The sequence below is a fragment of the Amblyraja radiata genome, chromosome 7 (genome assembly GCF_010909765.2).
Source record: "Amblyraja radiata isolate CabotCenter1 chromosome 7, sAmbRad1.1.pri, whole genome shotgun sequence".
Taxonomy (NCBI): domain Eukaryota; kingdom Metazoa; phylum Chordata; class Chondrichthyes; order Rajiformes; family Rajidae; genus Amblyraja; species Amblyraja radiata.
The window spans coordinates 56,973,237-56,998,145 of NC_045962.1; positions in this window are offsets into that span (position 1 = coordinate 56,973,237).

The window sequence follows — 24,909 nt, forward strand, 5'->3', positions numbered from 1 at the left end:
CAATGCACCCACGCCCCCCATTTGCAGTAAGTAGTGCCTTTCAACTTCAAGCCACACCCAAGCCATCATTTGCAGGAAGTAGTGCCTTTCAACTTCAAGTCAAAGCAACCAATCCACCATTTGCAGTAAGTAGTGCCTTTCAACTTCATGCCACAAGTTGCAGTAAGTGGTGTCTTTCAACTACAAGCCACACCCAAGCCACCATTTGCAGTAAGTAGTGCCTTTCAACTTCAAGCCAAAGCACCCAAGCCACCATTTGCAGTTAGTGCCTTTCAACTTCAAGCCACAATTTGCAGTAAGTAGTGCCTTTCAACTTCAAGCCAATGCACCCACGCCCCCAATTGCAGTAAGTAATGCATTTTAACTTCAAGCCATTGCACCCAAGGAGCGCTAGTATGAACCATTTTAGAACCAATAGTCATTTTATTTGCAAGCTTTATTACCAATAGTCATTTTTTTTGCAAGCTTTAGAACCAATATACATTTTTTGCAAGCTTTAGAACCAATAGACATTTTTTGCAAGCTTTAGAACCAATAGTCATTTTTTTTTGCAAGCTTTAGAACCAATAGACATTTTTTGCAAGCTTTAGAACCAATAGATACTTTTTGCAAGCTTTAGAACCAATAGATATTTTTTTTGCAAGCTTTAGAACCAATAGACATTTTTTTTGCAAGCTTTAGAAATGATAGACTTTTTTTTTGCAAGCTTTAGAACCAATAGACATTTTTTTGGCAAGCTTTAGAAGTGATAGACATTTTTTGCAAACTTTAGAACCAATAGACATTTTTTTTGCAAGCTTTAGAACCACTGGACATTTTTTTTGCAAGTTTTAGAACCAATAGACATTTTTTTGCAAGCTTTAGAACCAATAGACATATTTTTGCTAGCTTTAGAACCGATAGACATATTTTTGCTAGCTTTAGAACAGATAGACATATTTTTGCAAGCTTTAGAACCAATAGACATATTTTTGAAAGCTTAGAGCCAATAGAGACATATTTTTGCCAGCTTTAGAACCAATAGACATATTTTTTGCAAGCTTTAGAACCAATAGACATTTTTTGCAAGCTTTAGAACCAATAGACATTTTTTTTGCAAGCTTTAGAACCAATAGACTTTTTTTGCAAGCTTTAGAACCAATAGACACTTTTTTTGCAAGCTTTAGAATAGACATTTTTTGCAAGCTTTAGAGCAAGCTTTAGAACCAATAGACACTTTTTTTGCAAGCTTTAGAACCAATAGACACCTTTTTGCAAGCTTTAGAACCAATAGACATTTTTGCAAGTTTTAGAACCAATATAGACACTTTTTGCAAGATTTAGAACCAATGGACACTTTTTTGCAAGCTTTAGAACCAATAGACACTTTTTTTTGCAAGCTTTAGAACCAATAGATACATTCTGCAAGCATTTTAGAACCACTAAGGGCACTTACATTTGAGTAGACATGTGTTCAGTGTTATTCACAGCTCAGAGAAATGTGACCCTCTGCCTTCCTCCATCTTGAAGAGACTGTGTGGCACACCACTTCCTGGTTTTATAGTCCCTCCCCCCTGCCGCCAGCGGGGGCAGCAGAGAGAATGGGGAATTTTGTAAAAACATTAATATCTCTGTCATTTTTAATCGACGGGAAAAATCCTCGGCACACATGCGGCGGAGGGAGGGGGGCTCTGAGCAAGGTGGCCAAAAATGACGGCCGTAGGTGGCGGCGTTCTCTCGGAAATCGCAGCACAGATGGCCAAAACCGGTCAAGAACAGACTTTTAGTAATATAGATATAGATTAGAGAGAGCGTACTTGGAGCATTATGTGCAGATCTGGTTGCATAAAGGTAGGAAGGTTGTCATTCATCTAGAAAGGGGTATAAAATGATCTACATGGATATTACTGGGACAAAAGCTTGTATATTGAGAGATTGGATATTCTGGGACCTTTTTCCTTTCAGTGTAGGCTGAGGAGTGACCTTATAGAGGTATATAAAATCAAAGGTATCAAAGGTATTTTATTAGTCATATTCACATACACCCAGGTGCAGTGAAGTGAAATGCTTTTTTGCCATTTTGCAGCACACAAAAAAAGAATACAGACATAACACCAATAAGCGTCTTAAACACAAAGAACATCCCCCCACAATGGCTCCCACCATGAGGGAAGGCACAAAGTCCAGTCCCCAACCCCAGTTCACCCATAGTCGGGCCCATTGAGGCCTCCACAGTTGCCTTTACGGAGGCCCGATGTTCCAGGCCGTTCTCGCCGGCTGATGTTGCTCCGGCGTCGGGAGAGTCCTCCCAGCGGCTTGGGAACCCTGGAACGGCCGCTTCCGCACTGGAGGCCGTGGCTTCCGAAGCCAACAAGGCCGCGCCGGTTGGAGCTCCACAACTGGCGATCTCATCTAGAGATCCCAGGCTCCCGGTGTAAAGTTCAGCGCCGCCGCCCGCAGCTGGTCGCTCCACAGTCCCGCAGCTCCGCGATGTTTTACCCGGCGGTCTCAGCTCCAGCGCGGCGACCCGGGCAAGGCATCGCCCGCTCCACGATAGCGCTCCAGCGCTGTGCCGCCGCCGAAGCCGAGGTTCTGGGCGGTCCCCGACAGGAAACGCCACTCCAGGCCCGCTGGTAGGCCGCGAGGATGGGTCGAAGCAGCAGCCCGGAGAAAAGCCGCCTCTCCGACCAGGTAGGGACCCTGAAAGGTAGTTTCCCCCTTCCCCCCCCCCACATAAAAAGTCTAGACCTCCAAACAAAACACTGAACTAACTAAAATAAAAAATCATGAGGGTCATAGAGAGGTGAATGATAAGTCTTTTTCCCAGGGAAGGCAACTCTATCCTGAGATTGGGCATAGATTTAAGGTGAGAGTGGAAAGATCTAAAGTGGACTTCAAGGGCTATTTTTTCCACAATGAAGGTATTGAGCGCATGGAATATGAAGGGATAGAGGTGGTTAAAATTACAATGTTTCAATGATATTCAGGCTGTACATGGAAGGAAAGGTTAGAGGGATAGGAGTCAATGCAGGCAATTAGAATTTGCTCAGGAAAAGAGAACATCTTTTCAGCATTTTCTGCAGCCATGATTGTAGTGATGGTGAATGCCATCACTGCTTGAGGTAAAGATATGCGGTCATGCCTGTCCTTTACAATAAGGTGCTGGTGGTGTCAAAGATCATGATAGAGGGGTTGGGAAGGAGGAGCAAACCATTAAATCCACAGGTTAAGAATTCCTCCTGACAAATTGTACGAGAGACCTTCAGGCCATATGCTACCCTCAGTTGCAATGGGGGCAATGGATGAGGGGACTCAGTGAGTGTTTATACAGTGCATTTTTCTATGGCTGTCAGGGCTGAATTGTTGGTGATGTGTACAAACTGTAGAGCACAGTCGTACAATTTACAGTGGTACAAAATGGATGAAGATTATCATTCATGAATGCTAATCCTGAGAGCTGAACAATGGTGATAGATGGGAAATGTTGCATTAAGCAATTCATATATCTTGTGATAGTGTTTGTGGGACAAGGCATTCACTAATTTTGAAATGTTTGTGTGTGGGTCACTGACTTTGTATGGTACTGATGCCGCTGCAGGGGTTTAATCTTGAAATTATCCCCAGATATCTGCTCCCACTGCCTTTAATAGCATGCTTGGAGGGCCTCTTGCAATATCGCTCTCCTGTTGAGCAATACAGAACTTCAGTAGTATGGTTATTACTAGTTGCGTACTGGAATCAACAGACTTAGCAGAGAGTTAAGGACATTGATATTGGAAGTCACAGCAATGGGAGTGTGTCCATTTCTGGGAATATTGAGTTTTAATTTTAACTTAAGGTCCGGACAACAATGAGAGTCTGATGAAAGGCATACCTAAAAGATTAACCAGTCTGTACTCTTTATGAATGTTGACTGATCCACTGTGTTTTACCAGCATTTTCTGTTTTATGACAACATTATGATGCTGTGCACGGAATAAAAAAAGTAAAAAAAGAATTCACTTCCTTGGGAATTCAGAACATAATGTTGTCTCAATTTGGATTGAGACTTTCATGATGCCAACATACCTCAGAGAATGGAGACATTCAAGACCAAAGTTAAGATCAATGCTTTTAAAGCACAAGGAAAATAATTTGGGAGAAAATTAAATGTGTCTGTTCTACAAAAAAATAAATTTCAGTAGTTGCCTTCACTGCAAGTTGAGACATACTGAGCCATAAAGTCTGGACTTAAGTAATTTAAAAGTTATGTCCATAAATCTCATATTTCTTTTGGAGACAAGCAACACTGTAGGCTAAAGATTGTTCCTGATCAAGTGAGTTAATATGGCATTATTGCGAAGCACCGCTGCCTGTTTATGACTGCGAAAATAATTGTCAACCAATTCCTTTGTAATATAATTTACAAAGGATTGTTTTTCCTTTTAAAGCCAACATTAAATCCATCAACCTTGTATACACTCATGGAATGATCACTGTCAAATACGTGGTGAAAATTTCCTAAATTCTATCTTTTCCTCATGCAAGAATTTACCTCAAATTAATTTAAAATTAATTTACTTGACAATATCAAATGGGTATATAGAATAATGAAGCTAGATAGCCCACATGTACAATGATCCTGCTGCGGTCAGTGCTGAGTTAATGGCAGCTGTAGTTCTAAAATAATAATCTCTTTCAATTAATTGTCGAATGCCTTACACTGTTTAAACTTGAATGTGAAAACAGTAGTTGTTTGAAAGAAGTTCAGTTATCCATTCTTTGAGTTAGTATTGATGTTTGATGCAGATTCCAAAATTTAAAAGAAAAAACTGCCTTAAAATGTCAGATCCTTAAATAGGCAGAAACGTAATTATGTTAATAACTAGAATATAGTAAAATCATACATTTCTGCTGTAGCTTTTCTTTGCACGTTAACCAGTGGCAGAAAAGCTACTATTCATCATGCTATTTACAGACAATTTTGAGAAAATGTCATGTCCAAATTTTCAGTAAATAGAAACATAGAAACATAGAAATTAGGTGCAGGAGTAGGCCATTCGGCCCTTCGAGCCTGCACCGCCATTCAATATGATCATGGCTGATCATCCAACTCAGTATCCCGTACCTGCCTTCCCTCCATACCCTCTGATCCCCTTAGCCACAAGGGCCACATCTAACTCCCTCTTAAATAAAGCCAATGAACTGGCCTCGACTACCCTCTGTGGCAGGGAGTTCCAGAGATTCACCACTCTCTGTGTGAAAAAAGTTCTTCTCATCTCGGTTTTAAAGGATTTCCCCCTTATCCTTAAGCTGTGACCCCTTGTCCTGGACTTCCCCAACATCGGGAGCAATCTTCCTGCATCTAGCCTGTCCAACCCCTTAAGAATTTTGTAAGTTTCTATAAGATCCCCTCTCAATCTCCTAAATTCTAGAGAGTATAAACCAAGTCTATCCAGTCTTTCTTCATAAGACAGTCCTGACATCCCAGGAATCAGTCTGGTGAACCTTCTCTGCACTCCCTCTAGTTGGTAATATTGTTGCATGGATAGGATGGTGCTTCACTAACAGAAAACAGAGTTGAGATCATTTAGTCATTTTCAGTCTGGCAATCAACAGACATGTCACAGGGATAAGCCCTGGAGTCATATATATTTTATCTATGTTAATCATTTGGATGAAGGAACTGAGTACCATAGACAAATATGCAGCCCTGCAACAACATAGCAATTGCAGTTTTTATGATGGAATGTTCGTACCTAGCAGAAAGCTGAGGAAATTGGCATAGGAAGCTGCAGAAGTGGGTGCATCCTACATTGCAATCTGCATATCCATTTACAAATGTAGGTTAGCATAATGAAAAAGAGCTTGAAAAGAAATATAGATAGTTTATGGGGGAAAAAAGTTGATAGATGGTGTATAATCAGGGAAAAGAGGTTATCAACTTTGGAAGTATGAATGAAAAAGCAGTTTATTATTTGAAGAGAGTAATAACAACACACACACACTAACTAGCCCCCCACCCTTCCCCCCATACACACGAACCACCCCCCTTGATATTCTATTAATATTATTCATATGCTCCGTTTACCCCATCCCCCGCCCTATCCTCTCACGCATAGCCCCCAACTCGCAGGCAAGAGAGGGAGAGAGGGAGGGGGTAGAGGGAGCGAGGGCAGAGACAGAGGGCAGAGGGCAGACGGCAGAGGGCAGATGGCAGAGGGCAGACAGCAGAGGCAGAGGGCAGGGACAGAGGGAAGATGGTAGGGGCAGAGGGTAGAGGGCAGAGGACAGAGGTAGAGTGGGTAGAGGCAAAGGGCAGAGGGCAGAGACAGAGGGCAGAGGCAGAGGGCAGAGGCAGAGGGCTGAGGCAGAGGGCAGCGACAGAGGCAGAGAGCAGCAGCAATCTCCCCCACCATGCGCCGTCACGAGGTCGAGGGTGCGAGGCGGCGAGGTGCGAGTTGGCGAGAGGGTGGGGCGTTAAGGGGGTGAGGGGGTGGGCAGGCGAGTGAGCGAGCAAGCATGGACCAAAGGACCGCGAGTTGGGCCACCGCAGTCTTCAGCTATGATCTTTGGTCTTCAGTCGATGGCCCGATTTCATCTCCAGCTGTGTCTTTTGAATAACGGGGGGGCAGGAGGGAGGGGTGGGAGGGGTGATGTCACTCACAGCATGAGGAAGAAGGCACACAGACCCATTGTGACATCATCGGCGAAAGACAGTCGTTTTTTAATTCAAGGTTTTGTCAGATTTCTGAACATTTTCATTAATAACTCGAGAAATAAAGCATGAAATTGTCAGATAAGGTGATTTTGGACTCCAGGGGGGAAATGTCTATCGGAATATGTAAAGTTTTTACCGTTACTGTGTCGTTTTTACGTGAAGATGTGAACACACACACACACACACACACACACACACACACACACACACACACACACACACACACACACACACACACACACACACACACACACACACACACACACACACACACACACACACACACACACACACACACACACACACACACACACACACACACACACACACACACATCCAAGACCAGAGTTTTATAAGTTCAGAGATATTATGGTACAAGGTATCTGCAGATCTGGTGCACGAAATGCAAAGTAAGCATTAACGTGAGGGGCGGAATGAATCTAATGGGTTGTTGGCCTTTATAGTAAGAGGTATAGAATATATCAGTAGTTTGGATGAACATTTACAAGGTGAGACAATAGCTGAGTGTCTAGGTGATTTGAATCCACATTTAAGATGAGTTTGGATTGGAAGCAGTGCAGAAATGACTTTTGAGATTTAAGTCCAAGATGAATGAATTGGTAGATTTGGTGATGTTGAGCAGGTTCAACCGATAAGCATTGAGGTTTTGAGGAACAAAAGGTGATCATATTGAAGCATGGAACATTCTGAGGCTGACTGACAAGGTAAATGCAGGGATGATGTTTCCAAATCATGGTTTTTTTAAAGTAGAATCAAGAACAAAGTTTCAGGATAACAGATCATCCAGTTAAGATGGAGATGGGGAAGAATTTATTTTCTTGGAAACCTTTGAGTTTTCTTCCACTGAGAACTGTGAAGTCAGAGTCAGTAAATACTTTCTGGGTACATTTTGCCTGACATTCAAACCACAATGGAGTCTGAAGGTATGGGGGAAGAGTGGGAATGTTGTTAAGATCTAGGATGGATTAACCAAGATCTTATTGAATGACACAACAGCTCAGGAGACCAGCTCAGGAGACCAATTGGCTTTGCCAATTTTTTTAATGTTATGTATTTATATTTCTTGCATAAATCTATCCTCTAGGTATCTGGGTATCTTCAACATATAGATTTGTTTTGTTCTCAGAGGAAATCCCCTTTCTGCACAAAAGAGCTTCCACCTGCACTTCTACTGAAGTAATGTTGAAATATTGGGCAGTTTTCTGAGTTCCCCATCAGGGATGCAAATGGCCTATTGGACTCACTTGGGCTTTAATTCATTTTCATCTTTCAAACCTGTAAGCTCAGTCATTGTTCCATTGGAAGTAGGATCTGCCATATTAGAAGTTAGAAATCTGGATTCAAAATATTCTTGCAGAAATGTTTTAAATCAAACAAAGAAAGCGACAGAATTCTGTACCATTACTATTGCATTTTGATTTGAAATATCATTTAATAACTTGTAATGTAGTAGGACTGAGAAATCCGATAGTAGATCCGAGAAATAAAACTTACAGGATGTGAAGGTAGAATATAATGCTTCATTAGTAATGTCAAAAAATGTATCTTGTAATGTAAACGTCTTGTACTCAGGATTTTATTCTATTGAAGTAAATATTTAGTCAGTGGTTTCATAATTAGAAAAAAAATGGAGAATGAATTTCAGCTATTCTCATTGTAACTTTGTTGCATGAAATTAGTGTTGAGGCTAAACTTGGACAGATTAAATGTAGGAATTAGATATATTCGAATTAGACGTAATGAGCAGTATAAAAGCATGTTTCTGAACTCTTATTTCTGAAAATCTGATTTAAATTATTATCATATCAGTAAATGGCTTGAAAATGTTTGCATTTATCTTCAGCATCTATTGGCATCGTTGCCTGTGATAATATTAATGATGTATGTCTTATCCAGCACTGAATTCCCAAAGTGGAGTAGACAAAATGTTTAAGAAGGAACTGCAGATGGTGGAAAATCGAACGTTTCAACCCAAAACGTTGCCTATTTCCTTTGCTCCATAGATGCTGCCTCACCCGCTGAGTTTCTCCAGCATTTTTGTCTACCCTGAATCCCCAAAGATTTGAATTGAATCTGCAACTGTAAACTACAACTTTAAAGGGCTCTAATTTATTGAACATTGTATTTGGTCAAATTATTCATTAAATGCCTATTACTAAATGTCAAAAAATCTATAATTTAGTAATATATTTTCATCTTTCAATGCAAAACACTGAATACTTGACTCTGATTTTATTACATTAACAGGCCAGGCAAAATCATTATCCAAAACAGACTGTATTAAACAAAATAGTTTGAGATCAGAACCATATGCAATATTGGACATTTATTACTGAAATCAAATTAAGAAAATCACTCACTCTATCCTTTAAAATATTACTTATTCTCTTCTCATCATAAAATGTTTGATTTAAGAGTTCTGCAGCATCCACAGTGTCGTCTTGACAGTCAAACATTAAGATAAAAGATTTTTCATGCAGAACTTGGCTACAACTAGCATACAGCTCCCTTGGTGGCCTGCAGATTATTATTTTCATATATCTGCATATTTACTGGACATATGGGAGAATAATGTGAACATAATCATTTCTTACATAGAAATACATGCTTCAGTATTTGAGGTATATTTAGCTTTTATCATTGCTGTAACATGAATAGCAGCACTTTACTGCATAAAGCATTTGGAGCAGATCAAACAATCCCACCAGATTATTATTGTCACAACATTACACGTGTAAGTTTATTTTGAAGAGAATGTAGCAGCATTCTCACTTTTTTTCTCACTTTTTTTGTATGGCTGTAAATATTTGATTAGTGTATAAATGTAAATAATTTGGTGTACATATAGCTGCTGGTGTACATATGGTGTACATATAGCTGCTAAATTTGTATAAGACAATTAGAAGCAGTTGAATAAGGGGTGGGAATTAATAAGCTTGGCTTCTTCCTGCTCCTTTTCGGACACATACGATTTCATTTATTTATAGATATTGTTTATGACACTTTATAAATATTCTTGTTTTGTTTTTTTGTTTTTTGTAAGCTGTTTCACACTTGCTTTTTATTCTTTTATTCTGTTTGAAATAAAGAATTAAATAAATAAATAATGAGAGAAATGCAGAAGGGGCATTACAAAAGGATATAATGCAAGTAAAATAGTCTATATATTGCAGGAGAAGCATAGTTCATTTGACTTTATAATATGTACCGCTTTTTTGTAAATGTTGAAGAATAAATTAATCTACATAAGAAGAGAAAGGTGCAGTTGGCCAACAGGTCCCTTGGACTGATTTCATCATTCAATCAGATCATAGCTGATCCAATGTGTAAGAAGGAACTGCAGATGCTGGTTTAAGCCGAAGATAGACACAAAAAGCTGGAGTAACTTAGCAGGACAGGTAGCATCTCTGGACAGAAGGAATGGTAACGTTTCAGGTCAAGACCCTTCTTCAGACTGATCCAATCTTGAGCTTAGCACCATCTTCCTCATACCCTTTGCAATTTAAGTGTCTGTCAATCTTAGCCTTGAATCTATTCAGCAGTGACTCTTTCTCCTCAGCTCCATACGATCAGAACTTCAAAGATTCATAACTCTCTTAGACAATTACCTTCTCTTCCCTATCTCATATTTCTCAACTCCAGTGAGTTCAAGTCTAATTTGCTTGATATTTCTTCATTCATCAATTCCTCCAGCCCAGGAAACTTTTCTGAACAGCTTCAATTGCAAACACATAATTCTATAAACATGGAGATCAAAACCGTACACACTATTCCAGGTGCACTCACAAGCACCTTTCAAAATGCCATCAATACTTCCATATTTTATACTCCATTCCCCTCGCAATCAAAGCCAACATTGTTGCTCTACCTGCTTGCTAACTTTTGCATTTTATGTAATATGTAACCAAAAATGTGTACATATTATAAATGTCTTTGTTTTTCATTCTTCTTCACCTAATTTTCACACAGTTTACTCTCAGTGGTACCTCGCACTGGGATCAACCCAAATTGGATGGGGAATGATTTTGTCTAAAGATGTGCAGCAAAATGGATCCACATCCATTGATCCATTAGCCCACATCCACTGATATCTGGTTGGCCAAATTGGGCATATTACTGATTTGGGCATTTGCAGTTCATTGATTTTGGGCCCTAGTAAATTGAACTAGTTCTAATACAATGTTTTCTGTTGAAAAAATGGGTTCACATCATGGTGGGAAATCTCTTTACTTGATTAAGCTGAAATATATGTTTTGGTATTCCAAGATTCCAGAGTCCTATGTTTTCAGGCATCTAAATTATTTATAAAAAGCAACAGTTTACATTTATTTACAGCTATTAATATAATAAAGCCCCCAAGATGCTTCACAGGAGAATTATCAAACTAAAGTTTATGTTGAACTATGACTGGAGATATTAGAACACTAGACCAAAAAATACATTTCAAAGATTCCCTTAAAGAAGAAAAAATTGAGATTCAACACCATTTAAGGAGGGTATTATTGTGCTTTGGGCTTAAACATGTCAACCAGTGGTTGAATGATGAAACTGGGAATGCATAAGAGGCTAAGACTGGCGAAGTGCAAACATGTTGAAAATCTATAGAACTGGAGGAGGTTTCAAAGGGAAGGATTGTCAGGGCATGGAGAAATTTGAAAGCAAGAGTGAAAATGTGAGCATTTGATCTTTGCTAAACCAGAAGCCACCATAGCTCAGAAAGGATGATGAGTGACTGGTCCCAAGTGTGAAATAGCATATAGGCTGGAGAGTTGAGAGTTCAAACTAATCTATGGTAGATAGTGGGATGCTGGTCATTACAGTATAGAATAGTCAAGTGAAGAAGTTACAATGGTGCGAGTGAGCAAAGGAGGTAAAGTAGTGGTGAATTGAATTGAATAGTGATATTAGTTGGACTTGAAGCTTGGTGATGAAGCAGTTATGTGGTCTAAAGCTCGTCTGACCATATAATACCGGTTAAATATTGGTTCTCCAATGTATTGGGTACCTAGCACCAAACTGGACTAACATCATAGCTAAGGGTACGGGTGACTTTTCTGCATTTAGAAGGTGTTTTTACATTGTTATTGGATGACACTTGAACACACTGTGGAATGGTGTTGATGATGGTTTATGACACAACAATTTACATCACAGGTGCACCAAAAAGGTTAAAAATAATTTACCCCACAAACTGGCTAATAACTCCCTCTGGTGGTGAACAGCACAACTGATTTTTCAAGAATTGCAATGCAAACAAAGAAATCCCACTTCATTATCTGAATTTAATTTCCTCCCTTGATCTTATTGGAAAATAATAATCTACATGCCATTGCTGTAATGTGCTATCCTGATTCATTTACATTTTGGCCCAGATCTGATGGTCAGTGGTAAATGGATGTTGTCTGCCATTGAATAATAAAGATTAAGCACCTGTGGCATTTATTTTCCTCTATTTCAACATATCTTTCAGTTTGTCAATCATTTGACGAGAATTTGTTATGTTCAGGAACAATGGTTATCAAGCACGATAAGCAGCAAATCACATTGAAAGGTTCACAGGAGATAACATGGATTTAATTTATCCTATTGACAGAGGTTAAAGATAGGGACACATACATTGTTTAAAATGAAATATCAACCAAGCTTTAAAAAATACTTTTCTACAAATATTGAAATTTTGAACATTTGTATTTGAGGGATGTAGGAAATGTCCATTAAAATGTGTAAAGTTAGATTCTCAGCGATAGAAATGTGTTTCTTTTATTGCAATTAAAACGCAGTAAGATCTTTAATCCAATTTCCATTACTTCCATTACTTCACAAATTCAATAGAATTTATAGAGATGGATAAAAATCAGGGTCACATTCAATGACTGATTTTGTATTGATCACATCTGTAAAGACCCCAGCAATGCACCCTGGAGTAAAGCAGAATATCATTGATTGGAGCATTCAATTTCTACTTTTAAATTTCTCAACATGGATGCCAGCAATTAATGACAAGTATTTAAACAATTTTGCCAACATTGGTGCCAAATCCTGTGCCTTTTACTGTCTTATGTAAAATCTCTCGTCCATTTAAAACTTTCATTCATTGACTTTTGTAATCCTCTGTTCACAATCTGACAACATGATTCTTGTATCTGTTTTCTCTCCATTCCCAGTCAGGAGCAAGATTTTGGTGCTGACTTCCTACCTGCTAGTGATTTTCCAATAGGCCAGTCAATAAACTAGGCTACTTTCTATCCTCCTTCAAATGTGGATTGGATGAAACCATCTCCTGCTGTTCTCAAAACGAATGAGAGCCATCTGGCTAATGGTCCTAGAACGAGACAACTGAACTTTATTGAATCAGTTTGAAGTAGGCTAAGAATCACAACATTTCTTCAATTTGACCATCTGGTTTTAATAAACATCTTGAATGCTTGAAGCAGTATTTAAAGAACCTGTGTGAATTCAACATTTTAAAATATAATATTTAAACCCAACTCATTTCTAAAATTGCTCACTTGAATGAATAAAATGATGAAAATTGCCAAAATGTTACATCTGCTGCTCCTTTTCCTGTTGCACTCCTTTGACATTGGTCATGTGCCATCTTTTCCTTTAGAATAAGAGAATGCAATTAATGGAATATGATGAGAATGACACGCCTTTATCCACGCATACCATTCCAATCAGACTTGCAGGTGCAGGTTCCTCTTAAACACAACTCTTTCAAGATGAGCATTGTGGCATGCAATGACTTTTCAAAGTACTCTGCATTTAGAGCTACGCAATTATGTTTTCAGATATTCCCAACAAATAGTCCGGTTTACCTGCCATATCAACATAGACTCGAAGAGTAGATCAGAAGAATAATAGTGCCTCACTCTCACTGTGGACAATGTTATGCAATTATTAAATCATGTTCTGCACTGCAGCAATTTAAGGGATGGTCAAGGATTTATGAAGGGGAAATCCTGCTTGACTAATCTTCTGGAATTTTTTGAGAACGTGACAAGTAAAATGGATGAAGGTGAGCCAGTGGATGTAGTGCATCTGGACTTTCAGAAAGCCTTTGATAAGGTAACAACAAGAGATTAGTGGGCAAAATTAGAGCACATGGTATTGCGGGTAGGGTATTGACATGGACAGAAAATTGGTTGGCAGACAGGAAACAAAGGGTAGGAATAAACGGGTCCCTGTCAGAATGGCAGGCAATGGCGAGTGGAGTGCCGCATGGCTCGGTGCTGGGGCCGCAACAATTTACAATATATATTAATGATTTAGATGATGTGATTAAAAGTAACATTAGCAAATTTGCAGATGACACAAAGCTGGGTGGCAGTGTGAACTGCAAAGAGGATGCTAGGAGGTTGCAGGGTGACTTGGATATGTTGAGTGAGTGGGAGGATGCATCGCAGATGCAGTATAATGTAGATAAATGTGAGGTTATCCACTTTGGCGGCAAGAACAAGGAGGCAGATTATTATTCCAATGGTGTCAGATTTGGAAAAAGGGAAGTGCAATGAGACCTGGATGTCCTTGTACACCAGTCACTTAATGTAAACATGCAGGTACAGCAGGCAGTGAAGAAAGCTAATGTCATGTTGGCCTTCATAACGAGAGGATTTGAGTATATGAGTAAGAGGTCCTTCAGGGCCCTGGTGAGTAAGAGGTCCTTCAGGGCCCTGGTGAGACTACATTTGGAGTATTGTATGCAGTTTTGGTCACCTAATTTGAGGAAGGACACCCTTCCTATTGAGGTAGTGCAGCGTAGGTTTACGAGGTTAATCCCCGAGATGGCGGGACTATCATATGAGGAAAGATTGGAAAGACTGGGCTTGTATTCACTGGAATTTAGAAGGATGAGGGGATATCTTATAGGAACATATAAAACTACAAAAGTACTGGACAAGCTAGATGCAGGAAAAATGGTCCCAATGTTGGGGGAGTCCAGAACCAGGAGCCGCAGTCTAAGAATAAAGGGGAAGTCATTTAAAACTAGGTGAAAAGAAATGTGAATTTGTGGAATTCTCTGCCACAGAAGGCAGTATAGGGCAATTTAAAAGAGAGTTATATAGAGCACTAGCGGCTAGCAGAATCAAGGGATATGGGGAGAAGGCAGGCACAGGTTACTGATTGTGGATGATCAGCCATGATCACAATGAATGGCGATACTTGCTTGAAGGGCCAAATGGCCTCCTCCTGCACCTATTTTCTATGTTTCTATGTTTCTATTTGTTGATTAGCTGCTCAAAAAGTGCAGTAATAGGACCAATAAAATAGTCAATTGAAAAGCCGCTTTGCTTTTGGATTCTGCTCTAATGTTGAAGTAGTTGGTCACTGCTCCAAACTGAAATAAATGGGGACATTATTAATAAAAGAAAATAGGGATCAAATAACATAGTTGCAACTCTCATTGCCAATTTTGTCCCTGGCTCCCTTTCAATCACTGCTGTAGACAGTATAAAATTAAGAAGTTGCTTTAAGGATAGCACAGCTGCTATCATGGAGTCATACAATCACAGAAACAGGCCACTCGGCCCAACTTGCCTATGCTGACCGAAATGCCCCATTTAAGCTGGTCCCATTTGTCCATGTTTGGTCCATAACCATCAGAACCTTTTCTATCCATGTACCTGTCCAAGAGTCTTTTAAATTCTGTTACAGTACCTGCCTCAACTACCTTCTCTGGCAGCTTGTTTCATATTCCCACCATGCTCTAAGTGAAAAGGTTGCCCCTTAAGTTTGTATTAAATCTTCCCCCTCTCACCTTAAACCTATGCCCTCTGATTCTTGATTTCCCTACCCTGGGAAAAATACTCTGTGCATTCACCCTAACAATCCCCCTCATGTAAAATGCTAAAAGGTTTTTAAGAATAATCTTTGTTGTAAATGGATTTATTTTTTTGCTTGGAGATATGGTGAAATCTTCAGAACTCTTCCATCAGCATGCTTTTCATGTCTTGGGGAAGGAGCACTAAAGCTGTAGCTGGAGGGAGAGATGATAATATGAGGTATCGCCATAGGAATTCTTACTCTACCAGGAGAGGTAGCCACGGGACAAGAGTCAGACATATGAAATACATGAAGGAAAGCACTAGCTGGTCAGCCAAACCCCTCCCATTTAAATAGAACTTTGCCAAAAGTGCATCCCTTAAAGTATTCTCTGAAGGCTGCTCAAGCATAGCCAAAAAAAAGGTTAATAATCAAATTTTGTCAAGCAGGAGAAACCGCACAGCAGTCACGGTTCAATCTTCTAAATGCTTACCTAAAGGACGAGGGATCCCAGCCCTCCCATTTGGTGAGCTGCCTATCTGCACTTGTTTAGAATGGGTAGCTTGCCAAATCTATTCAAACAAATTCTGACCATGAAAACAGTTCAGACAGGCCTCTGGCAAACTTAATTGTGCAGTTCATGAACTTGCACTGACTGCCTGCTGAAGTGAGCCATGATAATTCCTTTCAGTATTTTGTTCGTACTCTACCTGGTTGTGGATAATAAGGCAGAGCAGTTTAGAAGTAGGTAAATGCCTTGGAAACTGTAATCAGAACACAGCCAGCCTCAATGATAGACCAAAAAAGAGAGAAAAATTGAGTACAGCCTTCTCCAATAATATGAAATAATATCAGGACTTCTGCACAGAAGAATGGAGAGCCAAAATGAGAGAAACATGAGAGAAAATAGACAGAAGAGGTCATAAAAATACTTTAGGTAAAGCAATGGTAAGAGACTGTTCAAGTGGGGGATAGAAATCAAGAAATGAAGATAACTAACTGGCTGTGAATAATAAAGAAATGCAATTTCTACGAAGGAAGTACTTTTCCTTAGTTTTCAGTGAAGAAATTGATACCAAAAGTTCAGAAGTGGTGTAAAATAATTATTTGAAATTATTATTCATAGTGCAATGTTATTAAAGAAAGAATAATAATATGATTCCTACTTTAATGACATTGCTCCATAGATTGGGTGTATTGGATGCTGTGTTGCAGAGCAGAACGACCATGGAGTAGAAGTAAATAATTCCCTGAAAGTGGCAACATAGGTAGATCAGGTGGTGAAGAAGGTGTACGGCATCCTTGCCTTCATTGTATGGGGGCATGGAGTACGAATGTTGGGACTTCATTTTACAGCTATGCATGTCATTTACGAGATTGTACCTGCAACATTGTGTGCATTTCTGGTCACCACACTATAGGAAGAATATGATTAAGCTGGAGAGGGTGCAGAAAATATTCACAAGGACATTGCCAAGACTGGAGGGCTTGAGTTACAAGGAGACATTGGATGGGCTGAGATAGTTTTCCCTGGAGTGATGAAGGCTGAGGGATGACCTTATAGAGGTTTATAAAATCATAAATTGCATAAATAAGATAGATTGTAACCGTCTTTTTCCCAGGATCGGCAAGTGGAAAACTAGAGACCGCAGGTTTAAAGGTGAGAAGGGAAAAACGTAAAAGACATCTGAGGGGCATGTTTTTCACACAGAGGATGGTGGGTATATGGAACGGGGTACCAGAGGAGGTGGTACAACATTTAAAAGACTTTTAGACAAGTACATGGACAGAATAGGTATAGAGGATATGGGCCAAATGCAAGCAAATGTGATTGGCTCATGCAGGCACCTTCGTCAGTATGGATGAGTTGGGCAGAAGAGCCTATTTCTGTCCACATGACTATGTCTCTATGACTGTATGATAAAGAATAACCATTGGCAATGTACAACCATGTGTGTGCATATAATGCGATATAAACTCCATATGTATGGAGTTCCGGTTGATAAACTAAACAACATTGAAGCTCTTATCTTTTGTAACTTTTATTTTAGCCAATATCGTCCATAGCCCATCTAAGGATTTATTGAACTAAGTTACAATTTCTCACTTTGTTTAATCCTCCACCACAGTGAAAATGAAAGTTAAAAGGTAATGCATATCAACCAATCATCTGCCTGCAGATCTACAAGATCATTCTTAATTTTATATTTGCAAACTCTCAGCTGATCCCCTCACTGTTTCCAAGATTGCCCACTATAAAGTTTATTTTGTCCTTTCAGATTTGATCACTCTCTCATGCTGACTCTATAATCCATATATTTATGGTTATATTTACTCACACTGCTCCTATGACTCTTTCAAAGATGGCATACAAGTGATGATCCTGACCAACAGTCAACTGCAGGAGGTGAGTTGGTACATTGGATCCAAAATTGGCTTGATTATGGAAGGCATGGGATAGTGATAAATGGACAGAAGTTCTTATATATACTAAATATATATTTCACACTAAAAAAAAATAGCCAGACACACATTTGCAGTTAAGATGAAAATTGGTGGAGTTGTGAATATTGAAGCAGGTTAGAGCTGCTCCATTATGGGCCTGTCCCACTTAGACAAATTTTTAGGCGACTGCAGAAGACTATGCATTCACCACATGGTCGCCACATGTTCGCGGGTGGTTGCCGGGGAGTTGCCTTCATGGTCGTGAGGAGTTCCCGCATACTGGGAACTAGTCGTGGCCTCATTATGGTCACTGTGAATTTTTCAACATGTTGAAAAATTAGCGGCGACCAGAATGAATCAGCCATGGAGAGTTGCGAGAATTTGGTGGGTCGCCAGGAGGTCCTGGTGGGTTGCCAGGAGGTCGAAGGTTCTCGTAGGTTCTCGTAGGTTGTAGCCGGTGCTGACCGGTGAATTTCATTGGCTCAATGGGAAAAAAAAGGTAAGAAGTAGTTTTCAGAACCAAGGATAATGGACTGGTAATGTTAAATGTCCGCTGAGCTTCACAGCCGTGTATCTCTGGCTTCTTAAAAGTTGTCTCCACTCCTTCTACCCCCTTCTCCCCCCTTCTCCCCCCCTCTTTTAAAATACTTACCATACACTGTGCTTTAGCCGTCTTTTTACAGCACCAACCTTCCTGTGCATCGCTGTGTTTGTCTGTTTCATCTTGGCTTTGCACCGTGTGAATTTTTTGGACAGCGCTCCCCAAGCTTGCCCTGTCCCCTGCCTGCATAACAGGCTGGTGAAGGAAGTGATGTGTTTGTGTGTGTTCCACTCTGACAGTCGCCGTTCCAGTTGCCGGTTTTTCAGGTGACTGCCGGCAACTTGGCAGTCACTGTCAGTCCGCTGAAAAATCGCCTAAGTGGGACAGGCCCATAACAGCGCCAGAGACATAGGTTCAATACTGATCTTGGGTGCTGTCTGTGTGGAGTTTGCATGTTCTCGCTGCGACTGCATGGATTTCCTCTGGATGCTCCAGTATCATCCCACATCCCAAAGACATGTGGGTTTGTAGGTGAATTGGCCTCTATAAAATTGACCCTAACGTTCAGGGAGTGGATAAAAATGTGGGATAACATAGAACTAGTGTGAACGTGATATATGGTCAGTGTGGATTTGGTGGGTTGGAGGGTTTGTTTTCTTGCTGCATCTCTATTAAAATGTTGTCAAAAGATACAACAGGATATATATAGATCAGTTAGAAATTGAGGCAGTGAAATGGTAGCTGGAGTTTAAACCAAACAAGTGTGTTGTGTTGCAGTTTGGGAGGTCGAATGTAAGAAAAAAGTATACAGTTAATGGCAAGACCCTTGTCAGGACTGTACAGAGAAATTTTAAGGTCCAAGTCCACAGCTTCCTGAATGTGTCAACACAACTAGATATATAATGGTTAAGAAAGCATCTGGTATGCTTGCCTGTATCTATTGGAGCATTGAGTATAAGAGTCAGGAAGTAAATGGTGCAGCTTCATAGGAATTTGGTTAGGCCAGATTTGGAGTATTTAATGCATTTCTGGTTGTCTCATTACAGGAATGATGTTGAGGTTTGAAGAAGATGTTGAAGAGGTTTACCAAAATGTTGCCAGGATTGGAGTGTATTAATGATAAAGAAAGTTTTAACAAATTTTGATTCTTTGCTCTGGATCATTAGAGGCAGAGTGAGCAATCTGATAGAATTATATAAAATAATAAGAGTGTAGATGTGTAGTCAGAATCTTTTTTCCCCAGAATTCATTCATTCATTTCATCATCGTTGAAAACATTAGTGACGCAGTGGTGCTGGTTTCTGATGGGAACGGTGACGCACGCACCACACATCTCTGCCCTCCAGTTCCTGCGGATTTCCGCCGCTGGAAGTATGGGATTTTGGTGTGTGTGCTTTATCATCACTTCAGTGATTGCAACTTCTACTGAAGCCGTTGAGCTCGCTGGAAGCTCATCCACTCATCCAGAATGGAAATGTCAAAAAGGTTTAAGATGAAAGGGGAACAGTTTTAAATGAGAACTAAACTATGTGGGATCCGTTGGGTCCCTGTCACACTGGGGGCCTGGACCCCCAACGCAACCCGTTCCCCAACGCAATATTCCACCACTCACCCGTTCACTGCTTCCGGCTGACTGGCTGTGTGGCTGTGGCCATGCAACACCGGGCAACGCTGGGCGAGGTGGGGGCTGCCGGTGAATGACAGGACAGGAGACCAATCTGCGTGTCAGTCACTGACAGAAGAGACCAATCTGCACATGCATGGATAAGCTTTTCCCACTGAGAGTAGGGAAGATTCAAACAAGGGGACATGACTTGAGAATTAAGGGACAGAAGTTTAGGGGTAACATGAGGGGGAACTTCTTTACTCAGAGAGTGGTAGCTGTGTGGAATGAGCTTCCAGTGAAGGTGGTGGAGGCAGGTTCGTTTTTATCATTTAAAAATAAATTGGATAGTTATATGGACGGGAAAGGAATGGAGGGTTATGGTCTGAGCGCAGGTATATGGGACTAGGGGAGAATACGTGTTCGGCACGGACTAGAAGGGTCGAGATGGCCTGTTTCCGTCCTGTAATTGTTATGTGGTTATATGGTTATATATGCGCGGTTTCTAAGCTTTTCAAACCTTAAAAACTTTGAAAATATACCATCGATTGGAACAATGCTTGGTGCACTGAGCACAGGAGAATGGTGAGTAGGGTGGCGAAAAATCGTAGTGCTATCGTGTACCGTTTTTGCGCAAAGAGAAAAAAAACGAAAACCAGAAGAGCAAAAGATCAGAGTTTTAGTTATGTATAAAAATAATAGAATCGAATATAATAGAATAGAATAGAAAGAATAGAATAGAATAGATTCTAAGGAAAGCTTTTTTTACATAGAGTTATGTGCCTGGAACCCACAGCGAAAGGAGGCGGTAGAAGCAGATATGGCAGCCATGTTCATATGGCATTTGGACAAGTACATGAACAGGAAAGGAATAGAGGGATACAAATCATGTGCAGGCAGATGTGATTAATTTAACATCATTTGGATTAATGAATTCATGTTGGGCTAAAGTGCCTATTCCTGTGTTGTACTTTTCTATGTACCATTCTGTCTGTGCTACACTTGTGGAAGAATATGCAGTTACCCCAAAAGCCTCAAAAGTCACCTTTGAACCACAGTGGAAGCAGATTATGCTGAATTGTGAGGACGGTCTAAGAAGAGAGCTTACTTATTTTTGCATTTCCACAAATAATTCATTACCCGTATCAAAAATAAAAGTACACAATTCTGAATATTCTTAGCTGGTCAAGCAGCAACTCCGAGAGAACACAGCTAATCTTTCAGCTTAATGATTTGTCACCAAATTTCTCAAGTCTGATCAGCAAGCATTTAGATTTAGCACAATAGCCGTTGATTATAATTTGTTTTTGACTATATTTCCATATTATGTTAATGAAGTAAAATGTTTTACCTATAATTTAAAGTAGTTTTCCTGTTACAAAATATCAGAAATATTATTGCTGAAGTAGATGAGATTAAGTATTTGTTGTAATAATAAGATGATTACAAATAAGATAACTTACAAATCACTGCAAAATTCCACACCTGTGAGTGTCATAGTTAATATGACAGGGTATTTGTGGCAGTGCCCTGGAATGGTTCAGGTCTTATCTGGCAGACAGAACTATGTGTGTAAGCCCTGCTGGTTTTGAATCCACATTTTGGTGGTGTCTGTCTCAGGGTTTGCTGGATCTTGGTGGCTGGTGGTGATATTCACTTCTTGTTTATTATTTTACTGGCAGCCTTGGTGGCTTTTACAGTAAATTCTTTCTTAGTAACTGCCTTGATCACACCTACAGACTCCTCCGCTCCTCTGTCATATGGGGTTCCACAGGGCTCAATTTTAGGGCCCCTGCTTTTCTCACTGTACTTACTTCCTCTGGGTTCCATTCTTAGAAAGCATGGCATCTCTTTTCATTGTTATGCTGATGATAGCCAACTATATATGCCGCTGAGGAAGGAAGATGCTTTCTCTGTCAAAACACTTCTGTTATGTCTTGATGACATTAAATCCTGGGTGGCCCTAAACTTTCTAGGTTTTAATGAAAAGAAGACAGAGGTGATAGTGTTTGGTCCCAATGGCTGCCGTGAACCTCCCCCTGTTGACTTGGGTCCCCTGGCACTGTATGTGAAGCCAACAGTTTTAAACTTGGGTTTTAAGATGGACAGTGATTTTAAATTAGATCATCAAATAGGCGCGGTAGTTAAGTCCAGCTTCTTTCATTTAAGGCAGCTGGCAAAGGTGAAGCCCATTCTTGAGCGGCAGCATTTTGAAACAGTAATCCATGCCTTCATCACGTCTAGGCTGGATTACTGTAACGCACTCTATTTTGGAGTTACTCGATCTTCCCTGGCTCGTCTCCAGTTGGTTCAGAATGCTGCTGCTCGCATTTTAACTGGAACTCGAAAGAGGGAGCACATAACGCCAATTCTGGCCTCCCTCCACTGGCTGCCGGTGTACTTTCGAGTTCATTTTAAGATTCTTTTATTTGTTTTTAAATCTTTAAATGGTCTCGCCCCGCCTTACCTCTCTGAGCTGCTTCATCCCTACGCTCCTGCCCGGTGCCTCAGGTCAGCTGATCAGCTGCTCCTGGAGGTACCGAGGTCTAAGCGGAAGCTCAGAGGGGATAGAGCCTTCTCTGTTGCTGCTCCGACATTATGGAACACTCTGCCGTTGCACATCAGACAGGCCTCCTCACTGTCCATCTTTAAAACCAGTCTTAAAACCCTTTTCTATTCCTTGGCTTTTGACCCTGCATGAGACTTTGCTCCTGTTTTAGTGTTTTTAATGTTTTTTTATTGTTTTTACTCTCTTTTTTAATGTGTTTATTGTCTTATAATAATTTTTTGTTCATGATTAGTCATGTACAGCACTTTGTTGCAACAGTGGTTGTTTTTAAAGTGCTCTATAAATAAAGTTATTATTATTATTAATATTACTGGCCAAATAATTGTTAGAATTATTTTATAAAAATAGATTTGTTGGTCCTCACTAGACCATAGATTGTAATATAGGCCTACAATTTTCTCATTATCCTTATCAAACATCACACATTTAATTTAAGTGCTTGCTACACAGATATTGTACAATGGAAATGGTATTTTGAAAATGTTGTATATAATTATGTTATTACAGCAATTTCAACATTTCCTTTACAATTTACTGACACATTAGGGAATTATTTTGGTCATCAATATCACATGTAATTATCGCCGACAAGTACCAGGTCCGCATGTCACCAGTGTGAACGCTGCTTTATGTAGTTGCAGTTGGAAAGTACCATGAGAGAGATCAGTGTATTGATGGATTATGAAACTAAATTGATCCTGATCAAATCCTGCACTTTGGCAGAGTTCCAGGTACATTCTTCTAAGATCTTGGCTGTTGTTTGAATCTATTCTCCACTTTAATCATACTTACACTATTGCACATGTTTTATGTCATGGTCTACCTGGTGTGAACTGTAAATCTGCTGCATATTATGTGCCAATTCCCAGTAAGGGTACCAAAAACAATAAATGTCTGTTTATTGAACATCTTATTTGAAAGTGTGGTAGCATGTATTATTTTCCCACAGATTTAGTTAGTGTTTCAAAGGTGAGTAAAAAATACAGCTTATATCAAACATACTTTATTTGAGACTTTTTTAAGCAAGTCTGCTTCTTCACTCAATATGTTTTTCTGCATTACTACTAAGTGAAAACTTAATCTCAAATACAAGATCAAATATGAGATCTTATTTTACTTATTGTGGTGAGCCCAAAAAGCATAGTTAAAAAGTATGTGGATGTAAATTTTGAAAATCTTGAACTACAGAGCCAATACGCCTAATATTGTGAGGTGGACATTTTGGATAGGTCTTTCTTACCCTTCATAAACATGGACAACTGGCCTCCTTCTGTGTCGTAAATTTTGTATGCTTCCAACAAATATTCGGATTGTGATAAACTGTGATCCAGCTCTGCAACTACATCAAATATTTTTTCCACAAATGAGAATAATTGCTTGCCTGAATGTTTCTAATAAAAACTTTACGAATAATATAATCGTTATATAAATCATCTGTTATTTTCTAGGAGTTGAATATATTATCTTTAAAGAAGACGTTACTTTCTTCTTGCCCTGTTCAGAAAAAAAAGTTATTTGAATCAATTTTGTTTAACATAGAGAATAAAAGGGATCTTCATGTCACATACAGTACCTTGCTTAATTAATAAATATAGTGTTAGATTATAGCATATATCTACGGCTCACACTATATGTGAAGCTCGTTTAATGCTGGAAATGAAACAGAATACTACCTAGAGGTTTGTGAAATTATTTTTATATGGGAAAGTTGCTCAACCTGATAAATCTCATATGATGATATTACCTTCAATGGTGTGTCCCAGTCTCTTTGTGTTGAGTAAGGGAATAATAATAGATCTGTTGCTGCAGTGGGAGTATATATGTGTTTAAAGAGAGAGAGAGGAAGAGAGCAGTGAATGGAATCAAGAGAGGTTTATGATAGAAGACTGACATGATGTGAAATAACAACACACTTAAAGAGAATAGTTGCAAAGCCTAGAGAGAAAGAGAATCCATCTTGTACTTGAAAGTGCGGAAGTGGTGCAATAGTTCAAAAGGAAAGTTGGGACTGTCGAAGTACTTAAGGAGTACATTGTAGAGACTCCACGAGATAAATATACAAAAGGAAACAGACATTTAAAAAAAAAGGTAATGTGACTGAAAGAAGAAAAATCACCAGCCTCAGTAGGGATGCATTCCAGAATACTGAAGGAATTGCAAAGGGGATAAAAAAGATAATAACCATAATTTTCCAGTTCTTTTTTAGGCTGGGCATTGAGCCAAAAGACTGGAAGAACGATACTGATCTGTGTTGATCACTACTGAAAGTGACTGACTGATTTTACAAA